This window comes from Falco peregrinus, chromosome 2, assembly GCF_023634155.1.
Source record: "Falco peregrinus isolate bFalPer1 chromosome 2, bFalPer1.pri, whole genome shotgun sequence".
NCBI classification, from domain to species: Eukaryota; Metazoa; Chordata; class Aves; order Falconiformes; family Falconidae; genus Falco; species Falco peregrinus.
The window spans coordinates 3,161,808-3,180,029 of record NC_073722.1 but is presented as its reverse complement, the minus strand read 5'-3'; the positions used below and the strand labels follow the sequence as shown (position 1 = coordinate 3,180,029).

Sequence of the window (18,222 nt, the reverse complement as noted above, 5' to 3'; positions counted from 1 at the left end):
TACTAAAGGGTAAAACAATGACAGAGTAACAAATACGGTGAGTTTCCATGTTGAAATCATACCTAACGTACTGACTAATGAAGCTGCTTTTGCTGATATACTGTGCTGGCTCATCAAAAGTAGCAAAGCTTGGCAAAAGCAGTGTTGGTGGAAGCTGCTTCTAGGACTCTTCAAATGCCTTCTGCCTAAATAACCCTCTAGAAAAAAATGTATCACAGATGACTACTACTGGGAAAACATGGCTGAGATGTTTTAAGATGGAGCTGGTGACTTTTCTGATGTTAGTCTCCATGCACATAATTCTTTAAAGTTTCACTACATTATTTGGGTTTTTACAGTGCTGCTTCATCTTTTTATTTTGCAATTTTGTGTACCAGGTTACAGACACAGTATCTCCTTTCCCTTCCCTGCCGTTACTTCTTTTCACATGTAGCACAGTACACTTACTTGAGATGGGTTTAAATTCTTCAGTTGCTGTATTCCTTTTCCTTACTTTGGGGAAAAAAAAAAAAAAAAAAAAGGAGAAAAAAAGACGAAGACCTTTTCCTTGAAATGGCAAGATTTGAAACTAATCTGCTTGTTACAGTTGCGATTTTTACCTGCCCAATAAACTGCACATTGACTTCTAGCTTTAAGAACTGTTTTTGATGGTGATGTATGTCACCCTGTTGTAATGCTAATTCAGGCAGAAGCCATTTATCATTTCTGAATATAGAAAGTGTTCAGTGTGACACTGTGCAGACCTATTCATAAAATGATAAAGATCAAGAGAAGCAGTGTAGCTTAGCCTATAATGACCAAGACCAGGCCCAAAATGGCGACTTTCTAGTCTTGCTTTACGACTACAGGAAAGTCAATTGTTTCTGTGTATTTTGATGGCTAGCTGCTGATTAAAAGAATAAAGTAAGATTAGGTCTTATTTATTTTTACAATAAATGTTGAGGTAGGTCAATACCTGTTCTTTTGTACCTGTGGTTTTTTTATGCCTTTCTTCACCAGCAGGGAAAAAAGGCAATGATAAAATAAATTTTTTCTCCCCTCCTTACTAGAACAGAAAAAATACCCCAACAGTGTATTAGGAGATTACTCAGCTCCACGGCTTTTGTGTAAAAATCTCACATGTGAATATTACTATGTCCAGACTTACTCCTTAGTCCTAAATCCAGACTTAGGAACATGAAAATCTATGACCCCTTAGGTTAGACACCAAACAGTATCTTGGAAATTAAGTGAAAATATTGTAAGTTTTAATAAAAGACATGGAGTTTAGTTGAATTCTATTAGTCTTTCAGATATATATTGAAATTTAATTGCATACCAGGCCTTGCTCAGCACATTGGCAGCTCAGCAGAGATGTCATCCAAACAGAATTGTTAAAAGGTCTTATCATAGAGAAGCGTAGTTCCTGGAAGAGGACAAAAATAGGGATTTTACATCTCTGCCAGCCTCACTGCTTCTTTTGTGTCACATTCTATGAAATCAGTTAGAAAAGTTACATGCTTCAGATTGCTACAGACTGCCTGTGAAACGGGAAAAAAAAATACTAACTCTCTGTGCCTCAGTATGATACCTGCAGAAAACTTCATGGCTGTGCTGTGAGTATTAAGTTATTGCTATATTTATCTTGCTTCACTTTATTATTATAAAACATATTTCAGACCATTACTTTGCAAAAATTCATTGTATGATCATTGTCTTGTTACCAAGTGTTAGAAAAGAGTGTAATTTTCTGTAAAGATAGGTCTTTCAGATTACCTTCCTACTCTTTTTTTTTTTTTTATCCCAGAAAACATACAATTTTGCAAACTATTACAGCTCTTTTTTTCATTCCTCCTGCAACAGCTCCCATAGCATCGCTGCTGACTGAGGTAGGTCCTAATGATATTTCACTGCACGCACAGCAAACAGAGAGGGACTGGAGGGAGTTTAGGCTAGCTCCTGATCTTCAGTTGCCTTCACCTTATATTATCTCTTTTTACCTACACCTCCCCTGTCCCCTGAGTGCGCAGTTCTTGGGCAGAGCAGGCAGTACCAGCAAACGCATCTGTCCTCTTGTTGTAGGAACTGAGAAGGATGTGATTGAAGAAGCAGGATTACTGGCTCAGTTTCTCACGTCTGGAAATTCTCCAGTCCCCTAAGAAAAGGCCTTTTAAGGGCCTCCTTAAAAAAAAAAAAAGCCATGGAAAGCCAGATTTACAGGCCCTTGTTTAACATTAGTTTGGTCTTTATGTACATACAATATAGTATAGTAGTGCTTGGCTGAATGATCTCTTCTGCTTTCTCCAAAAAGTAAAGCGTAGGGTGCAAATGGGTGATGAATTCAGGTTGATTAGGCAAATAAAAAGTAGAATCATAATTACTGAAATCCATGATGGCCGTCTAGGTGATCCTCTAGGAATATAAAATTTATGACTCAATAAAAATTTGCATATTATGAGTACCTACTACAAAATACTTCATGTTTACCAGGGGCCAGAAGCACACACATAGGCAGCAAGGCGAAAAACTATAATGCCAGTGTGGCTTCTGGATGGTTTGCTAACCAGTAAAAGAGTGGAAAACTTATTAGCAAGGGCTTTGAGACACGTGTGTACTGACATGTTGCTGATGAATTGTAATTTGTTCCAGTGGCTATACATCATGCCAAAATGTTACCTCCAGTTTGTGACTGGGTGTCTATGCCATACCCAGCCATGATAACAAAAATGGGGAGAAATAGGAAGAAAGGAACACCTGGTGTTACTGGTAATTCATGCTTTCTGAAAATGCAGACTTATGGTATTGATCTAGGTCGAGACACTTTATGGAACTGGAGAAATACACAATATCTGCTTACTACATCTGAGTATTTTGTAAATGAAAATATCATTTTCTGTTTTTAAAATGGATGTTTACACATTTTCTGTCATATATCTCTTCAGTTATGAACACAAACATATTGGTTTTTATAGTTAGATTTTTTCTTTATCTCAGCTTGAAGAGGACACCTTCAATATATATAATTTCAAATTTTATCTCCTGGGGGAAACATCTAAGAAGAAAATCTCACTGAGGTTTTTTTTATTGTTGTTTTTTTACTCTTTAAATCAATATTTTACCAATGTAGGTAGTAATTTCCAGAATACCTAGCACGGCTTTACCTGAATTTCAGGCAGGGTAGGCAATTGCTTTCATTATTGCCTTTTTCTGTTATCGTTTTCAAAGACTGAGAAATTAATTCATCTGTCAGGCTACATGCTCTTTTAAAAAAATAGTTCTGATCTTTATATAGGAATGTAATTTAAATTAGTACCTAATTCTCTGAAGTCCACAATTTAGGACAGCATAGAATCTACTGCAGCAACTAATTAAACACTTACTGTAAGGTTAAGTTTTTCATTAAATCAATAGGCCCCTAGTGTCAGTTACAAAGCCCTAATTACTATGCTGTAAATTTAGATTGAATTTGAATTAAGGACTGATTTCAATCTAACCACAGCATGTAAATATTGTAAATTACCAGAATTACAGTTCAATAAAATTGAATGGATTTCACTTTAGATAAACTAAATGCAAATGAGTCTATGGAAAAAAACACAACAACAAAAGCTGCAGAAATTTCCCAAACATCTGCACAAGAGTCTTACATGCACAGTATATAGTATACTGCTTTGGCAAAGAGCATGTTAGAGCTTCAAAATGCTGCCACCGTTTACTCTAACATGTTTTAAATATTTCATTATCTGTTCTGAAAATGAGTAAATTTAATCTCTCCCAAGTGATCAAGTAAAATGATGGCTAATGTGCCCACTTACTGTGTTGCTTTAGTTTGATGACTGTATTGTTGTGCTAAAGCACAGTATGAAATCAGGTTATCAGGTTATAACTGGCAGGGATAAAAAAAAAGCAGTGCTGGGAAACACAAAACAACCCATTTTCAAGGCATGAATCATGCACTTTGAAGATTAAAAAAAAGGTAAAAATTACAGACAATAGCACTCTAATCAAACAAGTGCAAAATTGAAAATAATTGGGAGTTTGTGGACTTTCATTCAGCTTCAAACAAGCACTGTATCCACGGGATATTAATAAAATTGGGGAAATGGGCAATATGCTAGGTTACACAGAAAAGGAAATATCAAAAAAGGCCTATATTGAGGGTCACACATACAATTATTATGAGCTTTCTACTCACCTGCTTACATTATTTCAGTATATGGAACTAAAAATTATATTAGTCTTAAGATATCCTTAAAAAGTTAATGAAAACATTGTCTAATTTTTGACACTTTATTCTTCATTAATACAGCTAACTTAGTAGATTTATAAAAAGTTGATTGAAAAATAAATAAAAAAAAATAATATTGTCATGTAGGCTAAGAAAGGGCACAGATTAAGGAAATGAATGATAGTTTTTGTGATTTTGTGCTTGACAGATGTGAAACATCAACTTTAAACTAGAAAAAAATGAAGGGGTAAACAATTATCCTCCTTCAAGAATAATGTCCATTATTCTAATTTCTACCAAAAAAGTAATTATGCCACCTGAATCTTTACTACAGTTATGGTTTTGTTTCTTTTTTTCAGAACACATTTTATGGGGTTTTCGATTTGTTCATGCCTTACAACATGCAGGTATATGTTGTGTGCCTGATAATATACAAGCTGACAGCACCACACTTTCTAAAACTCTTATTTCCTACAAGTGTTGAAATTATATCTCAAACCACAGAGAAGTGTTTTAATGACTTTGTGTCATCAAGAAAGATAATAATACTTCAGCTCAGCTTCATCAGCTGAGCACGGTAACCAAAGGTAGCAAGTAATTTACTATATTTGCCCTACGTAGACATTTCACATTAGGAAAATCAGACCATTCTCTGAAATGCTCATCTCGCCCGCCCACTGGAATGTTAAATTACTGACTACGAAGGAAATGATGTTACACTGAAGTCTGGAGTTTTGCACAAGTGGGATGCATGGGCCAAGCTGCAAAAAGCCACCAAGTAGATAAGAAAAAATGACTCATGAAACTTTCCAGATTAGAAAAGATGGTATCTTTATACCACCTACAGCATGTATAGTGTATTGCTATGTGTAGTAAATATGGTAGAACAGATGATGAGTATTTTTATAATTGCTCTTTTTGTCTCATAAGGAGGCCTTATCATAACAGCTTTCCACCTTCATGTTGTACCCCAGCGGGCATGACAAGATATTCCTTGCTGGGATTCTGCTCCTCTGGCTCCCTTGCTTACTCCTTAAGGCTAGGAGCACCATCTCTCCTCATGGGCGTTTGCTTGTGCGAGGGTAAGTGGAAAATATTAGTGACTGATGAAATAAATGGCTTCCTGTTCAAATTCACAGAAGTAATGCATGGCATAACTTGGATTTTACTCTCTAAACTGCAAATGACTTCACATTTCCAGTTCTGGAATTTAGGTGAAGTTAGGAACTTACAGAAATATCTGAGGCACAGTTGTTGTGTTTGAGATAATTAATTTGTGTTCTGTAAAATTTGCTTTCAATTAAAGAAGTATGGTTAAACTGTCTGATTATCTAGCAACTAATGAAATGACAATGCTATAGGTTCGTACATTGACAACTGATCGGTGTTTTAAGTTAAAACAGAAGATTTTTAAAACAGTCTTATGGTGAAACGTGACACTTCTTTCAGACAGCAAATTTCATTTCAGATTTGAATCTTAGCCTTGCACAGTTTAAAGTTTAATTGCAGTTCATGATCAGCTTGTTAGCAAGTCTCAGCCTCTTGTGAAAATGTTCTGCCACTTTGCATGGTGAAGAATTTATGATTTTATCCTGTCTTATGGAACAATGAAATTAAAGTGAAAATTTTATTTTTGTTATTCTTCCTAAATTTATAGCTGTTTGGAATGCCAGATCTTTAATTCATCTGGTTAAAACAGAAGATCGGCTATTCAACAAACAAGTTTCAGCTCATGTCTATCCAAGTAGTATGGGAAACATATAATTGTAGTAAGTTTAGCAGTCATTAGTTTGGACCTCTATACACACAGCCATCAGGTCATATCGGGCATAGGCAAACATTTGTTCTCCTAAAATTATGCCCATACTTATTACCAGGAAAAAAGACTGCCTTGTGGGACGTTTGAAGTTTGCCTTTGTATGACTGTATAACATTCATAACACCTGGGTGTCAAATCACGCAATTAGACCTGTACAATCTAAAGACCATGATGATGGATTGTTTACACGTGTAGACTGCAGAACAGAAGCGTGATGTTAAAAAAGGGAATCAAAAACTGAGGACATTCTTAATGGTGTGAATTCTGGACTGAAAAATTTGGGTTTCAAAGACTTTTCTTAGCAATTTCTTTGTGGGATGCATCGCAAAATAGAATCTCAGAATAGTTCAGGTTGGAAGGGATTTCTGGAAGTCATCTAGGTCAACCCCCTACTCCAAAGTTATAACATGTTTCCCAGGGCTTTATCCAGTCCAGTTTAGAATATCTGAGGCACCCTGTTCCACAGATTAGCCCTTCCTGCCTGGTGAAACTAAATCCTTTACACCAGTTGGAACTTCATTTTACTGCTGAGTACTACCTCTTGTCCTTTTACTATGCATCTCTGAGACGCATCTCCATGTTCTTCTTCACTATGATACAGTTCAAAACAGTAATTAGCTTCTCTCTTAGCTTCCTCTTCTGCAAGCTGAAGAAACACATTTTCCTCCGCTTCCTTTTGTAGATCATACTTTGTTTTTCTCCCTTGGAGCTGGGGGACAGAACTGGACACGAGTCCTGCAAACAGGAGGATAATCACTTCCCTCAGCCTGCTGGTTATGCTGTTCCCCGCTATGTGGTAAGCCTTCGTTGCCACGAGGGTGATAAAATTAAAAACTTTGTTATCTGAGAAGCTGTAATTAATGGTCAGTTATCTCAATGTGGAAAAAAAATGGCAAGGTAAGAGACAAGAGCTTAACCCTGCTTTGTTTCATTTATCAAGCATATGATTTTAATTACTTATAGGAATCAATCCCATAATTTTTACTGCAGAAATCCAGATTTTTTTTTTAGTATCCCATCATTAAATATTGAAATATCAATTGCTAACAGGTAGTTCATAATTTTTTTAATTATTATTTTATTATTATAAAGTGAATTGCTCATATTCTGTGCAAAATACCTAGCTCTAAATATGAATCTTCCATGAACAGTGAGCAGATAAAACCCCAAATATTGTTGCTGAAAATACTAGACAGCATGCTTGTAATGCCTTTGGAATGCTATTTGAAAATCCATGTTTGTTTTGGTGTTTTTTATTTTTTATTTTTTTAAGAAAAAGTAAACAAGTACCTAGCAGTCTGAGAAAAAGCTAGCAACAGAAATACAATTTCTGCAATGTATTTTGTAGTAACAGTTATTACAGATTTGAATTAAAATATACTTTAATATAGGCATTAATTGAGCACAGAGGCAACATGCACTGACATTCTTTTTCTGTCAGCTTTGGGTTATCTATGCATTTTAACATTTACCTTCACTGCATGCAAAATCCAGAAAAGAAAAGTGTGCATAAAAATATACGGGGCATTACTTATTTATATGTAAAACCTTTATTCTATTTTGTTATTTTAGATTAAATCCCGTTTCAATTCTATTCTCTCAGGGAAGCACTAACAGTTTGAGCTCAGCGTGAAAGCCATCAAACACTTGAGCTGAAATTTAGATTGGGCAATTTTGCCTGGTGAAGTAGAAAAGGACATGTGGAATGGCAGAGAACAGAATGGCTTATGGAAAGGCAGATGTTTTAATAACTTGTTGTCTAGTGGGAGCCTCAAACATCTAAATTTAAACACTGCAATATATTAAAGGGCGTTGCTGTCAGGGAGGCTATACTCCTTTACCATGTGAATCAGCGTGCATATTTAAAGTGTGTGCAGACTTCCACACAACATTTATTTTACAACTGAAATTAGAATTAATTGGAAAGTGTTAAAAGAGATTATGTCAGACTGCAAAATTTGGCTCAGGTCTGCATTGCAAAATGCAGCAGGGAATTTTCAGTCTAGAGTTTTGACTTGGACCCGTCTCCCTGTGTGAGTAGGCTGATTAGATACTTGAGATCTCCTGCCTACTAAGACCCTTTTTGTTTCAACATATCAATCTCCTGTTTATTCACACTGGGTTTTAAAGTATATTTATCCTTAAGCACATTGCTAGAAGTACGCAATAAATTTGCCTAAGAAAATGTCCAGAGAGAAGCTAGAAACCTCCTAGGTTAATTTCTTTACCGAACAAATCTCTCAGAATGTCTGGAAATAGTGAGTTAACTCTAATTCACTCTGGCTGCATAATTTACAATCTGGCAGAATTGAGATGACTAGGGAAGAAAAATTTTATTAATAAGCTAGCTTCCCATATGTTCATAACAACTGGGTCCTATTAAAGAACAATGAAGGCCTTGTCACTTGGCTTTCGGAGATATGACACCAGTATTTGTATACTGTTTGGTGACACAGAACTCCTAATTGACGTCACCTTTCACATTTATCATCTCATATGCTGTCTCCCTTTCCTAGAAATATCAGACTATGTTTTACTTATGGATATGAAAACATATTAGGTACATCAAGCAGAAATAGGAAATAAAAGCTACTTTAAAAATATATCTAATACTGAGGGCTTCATTTATGGGCTATCAGATACATGTATGCATTAAATAAAAAGACTGATGGAAATGTTTCTACAGATATGGTGACAAGTAAAATTGGGGGTAACATTTTATGATAGTTAATAATTTATAGAGTATACCAGAATTACTTTAAAGGTCATTGGTTTAACTATAGATTTGACCTTGTAATATTATTTCCTTGAGAGTAATTACTGTACAGATGAAATAAAAATCTGCATAAATGAAAACCAAACAAAGCCTTGCAAGCTTTGTGTCTCTGCACATTTTGAGTGACATTTTAAATTCTGTTTTAGGTAGCCACCCAGAGAGAGTGCGTCAGGCTAGGTGGATTTCAGGTATGGCCATTCATGTTCTTGTACACACAGTGGTAACAGACACAGCGTAAGAGCTTACACAGGGATCAAAACAGAAGGACCAAAATGGCAACACCGAGCTGGAGCAAAGAAAAGAGGGCAAGACCGTAGGGGCTGAAAACTTTTGGGAGGGAACTTGTGACCAGGTTGTACAGGACTTACATAATCTGTTAGAGACAATCCTTGAGGATTTATCTTGCTCTATCAGAAAGAAATCTGTAGAAACTGTGTATTATAAAAAGACCCCTCTTACGCCTTTGTTCAATAGGACAGAGCAAACAAGGTGCTTAATGTTTCTATAAAATTTTTCTGTAAACAGATCACAATCACTTTGTGCTGCATTGCCGACAATAGGGAAAGCAGCCTAGAATCGCTGCGTACTGCTGAACAGCACACAGACAGCCGCTGAAAAAAACCTGCATCTCAAAGCTTCTCTCCTTTTTCAGACCCTCTTTTGTTGGATGGGAGTCTAGTTGGCAAGATGACTTTTAAGCCCCTTGTTTTAGGAAAAAAATCTAGCATTGCCAACCAATTAATAAAATGGAAGGAAGGAAATCTATGACAGATATTCTGCAATAATAACAACCGTAATTACAAGCACATTAAACTAGCTCTGAAATAGGTAGGACTGCATTTGGGAGCTGCTTGAATAACATCTGCCCCACTTATCCTCCATTTCAATTTAATATTCGTAGTGCTAGTGTTGCCTATATCATCAATGTCAAAAACTAAAAAGTCTTATCTTCAACTTTCATTCCAATGCTTCAAAAGAGCTTTGAATTTGCATCTTACTCTAGGGAAGATGTAGTTTAAAAACATTTTTGCCCAGCTTGCTCCATTAATTTCTGAGAAAAATGCACCTACTGCTGTGAATATGACAGTTCTCAACCTTGGTGTTTTTACAGGATGTCCCTCCCCAGGGAACGACCAACACCATTCTGACTTACCCTGCTGGAACTGCACCTCCTGCTGGGTAATCAGCTACTGCAGCACCAAGGGAGAGACCTCAGTATGATTAACTGAACACCCCTTGCGAATGCTAAGGAAAAGGAGAACGGCAAGTTTTCTAGGGGGAAAAAGTGCTTTCAGTAATCATCTATTTTCAATTCAAGCAGCTAATTTACAGTTGCTCAATTACCAGGAGCACTTAGTATTTTATACATCTCAGTAAGCATTACCTTAAAATAATATTCATCGCAGCTATAAAATATATTTTTCTCCAAATTATTTCTGCGAGTCAAGAACAAAATTCATTTTGTAATGATTATCTGACTCAGGTAAAGCTGATTTTCTATTACTCTAGGCCAAAGCCACTGACAAGGGCACAAAAAGGATTATTTTTCAGCACTTTTCAGCTCAGCTAAATCAGCAGATAATGCCATCTATGATGCAGAGTGATCCTGACCTAAAGCCCTCCTCATTGTTAACATTTCTCACATCTCAAATATGCCTCAATGGCAAAAAAAATATTCTACAGCCATCTTCTAAGCATCAAGAAAAAATATTCTTTCAGAATTCTTCGGATTTTATGCTTTTAGTCATTGGTCCCCAAGTCATCTCCCATCCTAAATTGCACTATCACATGAAGAAATATTTTATATAGTCTGTGGTGGTAATTTGGTGTATTGCTTTATTATATGCAGACCATCAAATAAAGACTCTTTGTAATCCCATTAAAAATAGCAAAACCAAACCCAAAGCACAAAACCCAGGAGTGAAACACACGGAAAAAAACTACAGTTGCTCTGGCAAAGATCAAATAAAGCAAAAGTTCATTGTTATTGACTGCTATTCACATAAAAAGCTGTTTCTTTTCACCATCAGCAGAAAAGCATGTAGACTTTCAACTGAAAATTTCATTTATAGTTGAATATATTGTTTGAATTTTTACACCATGACATTTCAAATGAATCATTCTTTGGTGTAAGAGACTTACAGTCATTAGTTAAAAGCAAAACTAATTTTCCTTTTAGAAGCATTAATCAATCATTTAGATAATGGTTGCAATCTATCCTTTTTATACCTAAATATGTATTCAAGTAATAGGAGACCAGTGCCATGTGGCAGGGACATTCCCCATTTTGTCAAGTGTTCTCTTCAACCAAAAGCTGCATATTTTAAAATTTCACATGAATTTTGATTGTGCTATGTTATGGTGATTGTCATCAAACCCATCTGACAAACAGTGATGAACCTTACAAGTGTCTCACAGCCAAGTAAGAACTATCTTTCTATTTTAAACATAGGGAAGCCGAGATACATAGAAGTGTAAAGAGGTTTACAAGGTATTTGGATGCTGAGCTAAAACCAGAAAACAAATCTTTCTGTAATTCTGTTGGATGATTACTCTAATAAAGATAAACTGCATAAAAACATACATTTTTAGTGTTACAGCATTTTAAAGTCATCTGATTTCTCCTTAAATGTAATTATTTTTTGGAAACAAAGCTTTAGATCTTAGTACGGACGCTTAACTGAAAAGCCCCTTTTCTCTTTGGTTGGTTATTTTTGGGAGAAGTTGGTTTTTAAATGTCATGAGCTGCTGTCACGCCTTTTGTTCTTTCACTAGGCAAAACAAGCTACTCATGAACATGCTCTCATTTACTCAGCAAATCTACCTGCTAATGTGACAAGACCTTTAAAATCATCAACAAGACTGGGAAATTCAGGCCTGTATGAATGTGCAACTAATTGCTACAGTTCTAACAATAAGGAGAATTAAGCTGTAACTGCGGGGGTTTTAGATCTATGTCTACAAAAAAGAATGACAACCTATAGCAAGATTACTTTGAAGAGCTGGTGAGGATTTATTTACGAAAGAATTTTCCTCAAGTAAGAGGGTGGTGCACTAGTCACCCATTTACAGAGGCACATTTTTTTTCCTTGTGTTGTCATTTGTATAACACTCTGGCAGGATAAGCAGTGGTTGGCTCTACACGTGGGATATACTGTTAAAAAAAATACAGAATTATTCTATCAAAACATCATGATAACGGATGCTATATGGTTTAGTTCATAAAACAAATAACTGTGGAAATATTCCTCAAAGATAGGTAAGACATATATACACAATCAAAACTAACTGAGTAACATCCAAGGAGTTGCCCAATGGAAAGATTTTCACCAAATTAAAACAGACATTGTCTTTAAACAATGTGTGACTTCACCGGAATTGGGAAGAGGCATCTTTTTAATACACCAGGTACACTAGAAAGGGTAGGAAAGAGAGTCACTGAAGGTTTGCTGTGTTTGCTGTGGCAGGGTTCATTGAAAAGTTTCAGTGAAAAGAGACTGAGTTAAGAGTTTTAGTTATGTGGACAAGCGAGTTCCTTGCAGGGTTCTTTCTACAAATCAGTAAAACTTTGACATAGCCTCTTCCCACTCTGTTGTCTGCCATGTACTGTGTAGATACCATTTTGTCCTTCGAAGATCCTGTTTACAAGTATTTCTTTTCCACATTCCATGATATACACCCCACCCAGCCCTCCCCCCTAGACAATCGCTAGGTTGCAGCTGTCTGAGGCTAACTCCTATCACATCGACCAAAGGTACCTCATTGTTCCCTTGAACTTTGCCACCCACCTGACTCCATCTTCCTTTGACTAGCATGCCTCACTTGTTCCTTGAACTTTACCGTGTTTCCAGCTCTCTCTCCATCGTGTCTTGCTCGGTATACAATCTAATAACTTTGAAGCTATTTAGACATTAAGTAGATACAGAAGGAAGGCAGAGAACAGGACATGACACACCATTTCCTGCTTCTATTACAGCTGCTGAACCCAACAGATAAACTGGAGTCAGAGTCTGATACCTCGATGAGTTTCTTTTGGAGCTCAAGAATCTGGCATACCTTGATACACAACAATCCAGTCTGACTTAAAGAAGTTGCCTGTGAGATCCTGTCTCATTTATACAAGAAAAATTAATAATGAAAAGATCAGTGTAATATGCGCTAGCTGTTACATGCAAGCACATCCAGAGAAACACCACATATATAATGATAGACTCTCTAGACTGTGATAGGAATAGTACTATGTCTCATCTTCTGATATTGGATTATTAGAAACTATTTTATAAATAATTTTAATGTGAATAATAATCTGAAATTATAACTGACCCTGCTTTGAGCTTCAGGTTGGACTAAGGCCTCCTAAGATCCCTTTCTACCTGAAATATCCTGTAATCTTAAACCGGTATTTTTCATTTCCAAATTTGGCATATTCCAAAGCAGACAGTCACTCCTTTCTTTCACACTGTTAAAAAGTTCACATTTCCTCAGAGCAATAAGTACTTCATTTTACTGTACACACTTTGTGTGTTTGCCTTCCCCAAAATGAAAGAAATTGTTATTTTTTTCTTCCTTTCTTCTTCCTTATATTCCCCTCTCACCTTATTTACATTTGAAGTTTCTTATCTGTCTGATCTAATTCCTCAGCTCTTTTTTAGTTGCAAACTCCGTTTCACTGAGTAACTTGAGTCAATCAAAACCACATTACTAAGACCTGTTTCATCATTCTCTCCAAGTCACAATTCCTTATTTCTGATCACCACTAAAAATTCTCTTTTGGTTTTTAATTTTGGTCTTACTTACCCTTGTTTCATTACCTGATTGTCCATTTCAATTTCACCATTTGTATCTTTGTTTCTACAGAATCCCCTATATAAAAGGCATCCTTACAGAAACAGCCCATGCACTTATTGCTGTGCAGTAAATAAAACTCCTGCTCAGAACCCACTTTCTACAACGATCATGGAAAATTACCAGAAGAGAAAGGGCAAGCTGGGAACTGGTCACATTCTATTTGAATAATAAAAATAAGGTGGTATTTTCACAAGTTATCCTCTCTGCTGTGATCTTTGGCTCTGCCTGTTGGATGTGTTTTTAGCATGTGTTTAAGCTTTCTGGTGTATGGACTGTCTTTGAGTTTGGAGAATTCACCGCAAAAGAGCTCTGAAACTTACAGGGATCACTAAACACCTCTGCATTACAAAACCTAACAATATCAGCATGGCTCACAAGGTGAGGAGAAGATGTTAAGATAGATGCAGGCTACATAAGGACATAGCAATTATTAGTCCTTGGAGACAAGAATGACATTTGTAGGTACAAGTAACTAACAACTATTTCATTTTAGTCATTATAAATGAGTCAGGAAAAAAAAAAAAAAAAAGGAAAAAAAGAGCCTTCTACCAAAAGAAAAAAATGAAGTATAAAGAAGTTGACAATACAGTTATAGCTAAACTTACACTCCCAAAGGGGTATACTGTAAAAGACACTGCCATATTACTGTATTTCATAAAATCCTAAAAAAAGTTAATCAAAATTCTTTAATGCTCATATATTTGACAATTTCTGTCAAATGAATGCCTGAAAAAATCTGAGCCCCACAAATCATGATGGAAATTAAACATTCACTTTCTCCTCCTGCTAGACCTACAAACACAACATATGCTGCCACTTGTCAGTCATTTCAGGGTCAGCCAAAAGCCAGCTGACCTGCACTGAGTTCACCATTAATTTTTAAAAAGTGTTTACTGATTGTCATAAAATGGATTAAAAAAAAAAGCATCAGTGCACAGATGGGGATAAATGTTTGCAATTAAAGTTTTGGGTTGAGATGAAAATATTCTGATAAGGTTGGATGCAGTGGCCTCTGTGGCCTTGTATCATTATATCATTTTGCCATTAAGGTGATTATCCATCTGTGAAAATGGTGAGTCACTTACCTTAAATTAGAAATACATTTCAATTTACACAAACTCCTTCATAAACTGTTTATATCCTCAATGCAACTGCTGGATGGGACTACAGGTTTGTTTTGGGTTTTTTTGGCTCATTGATTAAACTGTTAGATAGACAGTCTCTATTATATAGCATTTAGCATCTCAGGCAGGACTATGAACACAGGTTACTGAAAGCCAGCTGCCTTTAAAAGGGACCGTCCTTTAATCACAGATAGCATGCACAGCAGGTGCCTGCCTCCTGTCTCTATCCTACAGCTCTAATGTCACCTGTTGATCTTAAGCATAGTGATATCTGATGCCATAATTCCTTCCTGTTCATAAGCTCTGTATAGTGCGGCTCACACTCAAGGTTAAGCGGTAAGGGTTATGTAAATGAAGAGATGGTGTCGCTATCTGTCATTGTGCTGGAGATGTCTGCAGCTGCAGCACAAATCACTGGATCAAAGTAATGACCAAGAGGGAAGAACAGCTGAGCTAATGTGACTAAGTCAGGAAAGGAAGTAAGAAAACTAATCAGGCAAAATGCAGAAAACGTTCTGAAGTAGTAGAATAAATTCCCAAGATTTCCAAAATGCTGTGGACTACCAATCAAAAAAACATATTTCCTCGCAACAGACATAGCAATAATAGACAATCAGTTATGTAGTCAAACTTTATCTTTTGTGGCCTGTAAAAGTTGGGTGGGAAATTCAAATGCTTGTATTTCATATCACATACATTCATAAATTACCGATAAAGGAATGGAAAAGAAGTTCAATAAAGTACTAGAAATGGTGCAGATGGTGCCCTGCATCAGGCAGGACCTGTTATGGCTTAAGATGATTTTAATGCCCAGTTGGAAACAAGCTTTGATGTGTAAGAAAAGTTCATGGGTTGATTCATAACAGTTTGGGAAAATGGCTAGTGAAGGCCAGATCTGTGCAAGTGTTTTTACACTCAAAGCAGCCTTCTTTCTAATTTCAATATGAATTATTTTGCATGTTACTTGATCACACTGCAGAAGCAAAAAGCATAGTGCCTGGTGTGGATAGAAGCAGAACACCAGAGATGAACCCTAAGCCAGGTGTCACTGCTGAAAACCAAGTATTTTAATTTTAACAAGTTCATAAAAATAAGATTTTAATAATTTAACGGAGAGAAATGCAATAGCCCATCTCTGCTCAAGTAATGCATTTGACTAAACAACAATTTGGAAAAATTACAGGCTTGCCTGGAGCACCTGCTTATGGAGCATATGTAAATAATTTAAAGAAGGCAAGAAAAAATTTCCAGTGACACTTTTTAAGAAAAACCAAAAGTAAATTATAAGAGTCATAAAAAAATTAACATACAGAGGAAAAAAAAAAGCCCAAACCTCTAAAGTCATTAAAATATCTTAGCACTATCTTGCTATAATAGTTAGTTGTATTTTCCTAAATAAATGGTAAATGCATTGGTGAAAAAAAAAACCCACAAAACAAATATAAAAGTGGGCTGTTATTCTGTTTAAATATAGATAACGTTAACAATTTTATTACTGTTTTATTGCTTTTTTCTGTAGTTTATAGCTTCTTGAACTTTTCCAGTAGTTCTAGAAAATGTGACAAAACTGCTTCTAAATTGTGCTCTGCTCAAAGGAAAAATACTTCATATGCAGTCAGACTCTGATAAGGAATACAACATACCCATAAGTAATTTTCTGAACTTTCTCCTAAGTTAGATAATAATGATTTAAATTTCCTATTTTCTATCAGACCAAAAACCATCACTACACCTATGTTTTTCTCTAAATGTTAAATTTAATTGTATTTCCAATTTGCTGATACTTTGTGTTCAAATTTCACATATGCACTCAAGGGCTTAAAATAGACTATTCAATGCATTTTATCCAGAAAAAAAAAAATAAAAAATATCCAGGCCACAGGGAACAATTCAGAGATAAACAAAGCACCAAATACATGAGAGGATGAAAACATAATATTGCCCTTGGAGCTTCTAGTTGGTCAGTACCTTGATGTCAGTATCTATTTTTCTGAAGAGATCCTTACTGAGTTGGTAAAAATCCTTTAACATTTAAGTATTTTGCTTCCTTCGGGTTATATCAGTGAAAATTAAATTAGGCCTGGTGCTAGCAGTTACTCCTTCCTATCTGCCACATTGCTGTGTACTATTATATTGGAAACAGGCCAGGGGAAAAAAATATAATCAAACACAGCATCCTAATAAACATGCAGTTATCTTCCATATGGGGGTTTTGCTACAATACAATCCTGTGTGGTACATCAGGCTTTTGTCTGTCTAGTTTTTGTACAGAATGCTAAGAAAACATGAAGCTTTCTATAAATTCACATGACAGGTAAGGGATAAGGAAGCAAATGTACATTGGCTGCTAAACATCCCCAAGAAAAGGGTAAGCATATGGCAGCAAAGCAATATGTGGTTTCAAAAAGAGTATTTCAGGCAGAAGAAATTACTTATGCTGGGAGGTTAAGGAAGTGACTATACTTATGTTAGAACTGTGGAGACATTAAATATGAATGAAACGCAGAAATAGCTTAGGGAAAGGTAGTAACAGTCTAGAAGCAAAGGATGTGACAGAAAAGAGCTCTGGGAATGAAGAACAACGGTAATAGAAGAGACAAAGAGGTAAACTGACAGAGAGGAACATTTAGGGTTTGTAAATGAGCTCTGCCAAAAGAGAAAAGGAATGTTCACTGGAGTGGAACTGGTGAGTGACAGACAGGAAAGAAAACTTTGGGAAAGGGCAGTATAGCAATCTACACGAGAAAAAGTTTAAGGGATTCTAGAACCAAAATTTTCAGCTAGACTTCAGCTTACAAGTCTCAGAAAATTAAGAAAATTTGAATGAAAAAAAAAAAAGAGAGAGAATTGGCTGAGTCATTAGAAAGGGAGAAGAAAAGGAATGAAACCAGAATATTACAACAATGCTTAAAGTAACTTCTTCATAACGCATTTGGATACCTGAGGAAGAAGTATGCAGTTACAAATGGTCGGGTTTATCCTGCAGAAGATAAAAGGGCAATTTTGACAAAAATTGTTCTCCATTCTGCAGGACAGTAGAAACACAAAAGCAAGCTGTTTGCTGAGAAAAGTAGGAGAAAAATTCCAGAGGATAAAAATTATGGGCCATGTCCTGTGCTTAAATCAAGACTGAAAAGGTTATATCGAGCCACCAGCTGGAAGTCCCAGTTTGGTCTGTTGATGGATTCTTAGCAGCCTCAGGGCATTTCTTTCTCCTGTTGCCCCTTGCAGTGATCACTATACCAGTGAAGGATTGAGCAACAAGAAGCCATCCTGGCTATGTCCCTCCTACTTAATGAGGAAGAAGCCCATAATGGTCACATACTAAAAAGACTAACACAATGAATTGTACAGCTGATGTACAGAGAGATTTCAGCATACTTCCACCATATATTGTGGAGTACCTACATGAAAATCAGACCATTTCTTATGCAGGAAATAGCATAGC

The 18,222-nt window shown here is 36.1% G+C and overlaps 1 long non-coding RNA gene across 1 annotated transcript in view; it reads right to left on the bottom strand.

The window, feature by feature from the left end:
* Positions 1–1,322: 1,322 nt before the first annotated feature.
* Positions 1,323–18,222, bottom strand: part of LOC114010315 (uncharacterized) — a 631,839-nt gene continuing 614,939 nt past the window's right edge. The window contains exon 6 of the long non-coding RNA XR_008745520.1: positions 1,323–1,405. This is a non-coding gene — a long non-coding RNA (uncharacterized LOC114010315). The remainder of the gene's footprint in view (positions 1,406–18,222) is intronic.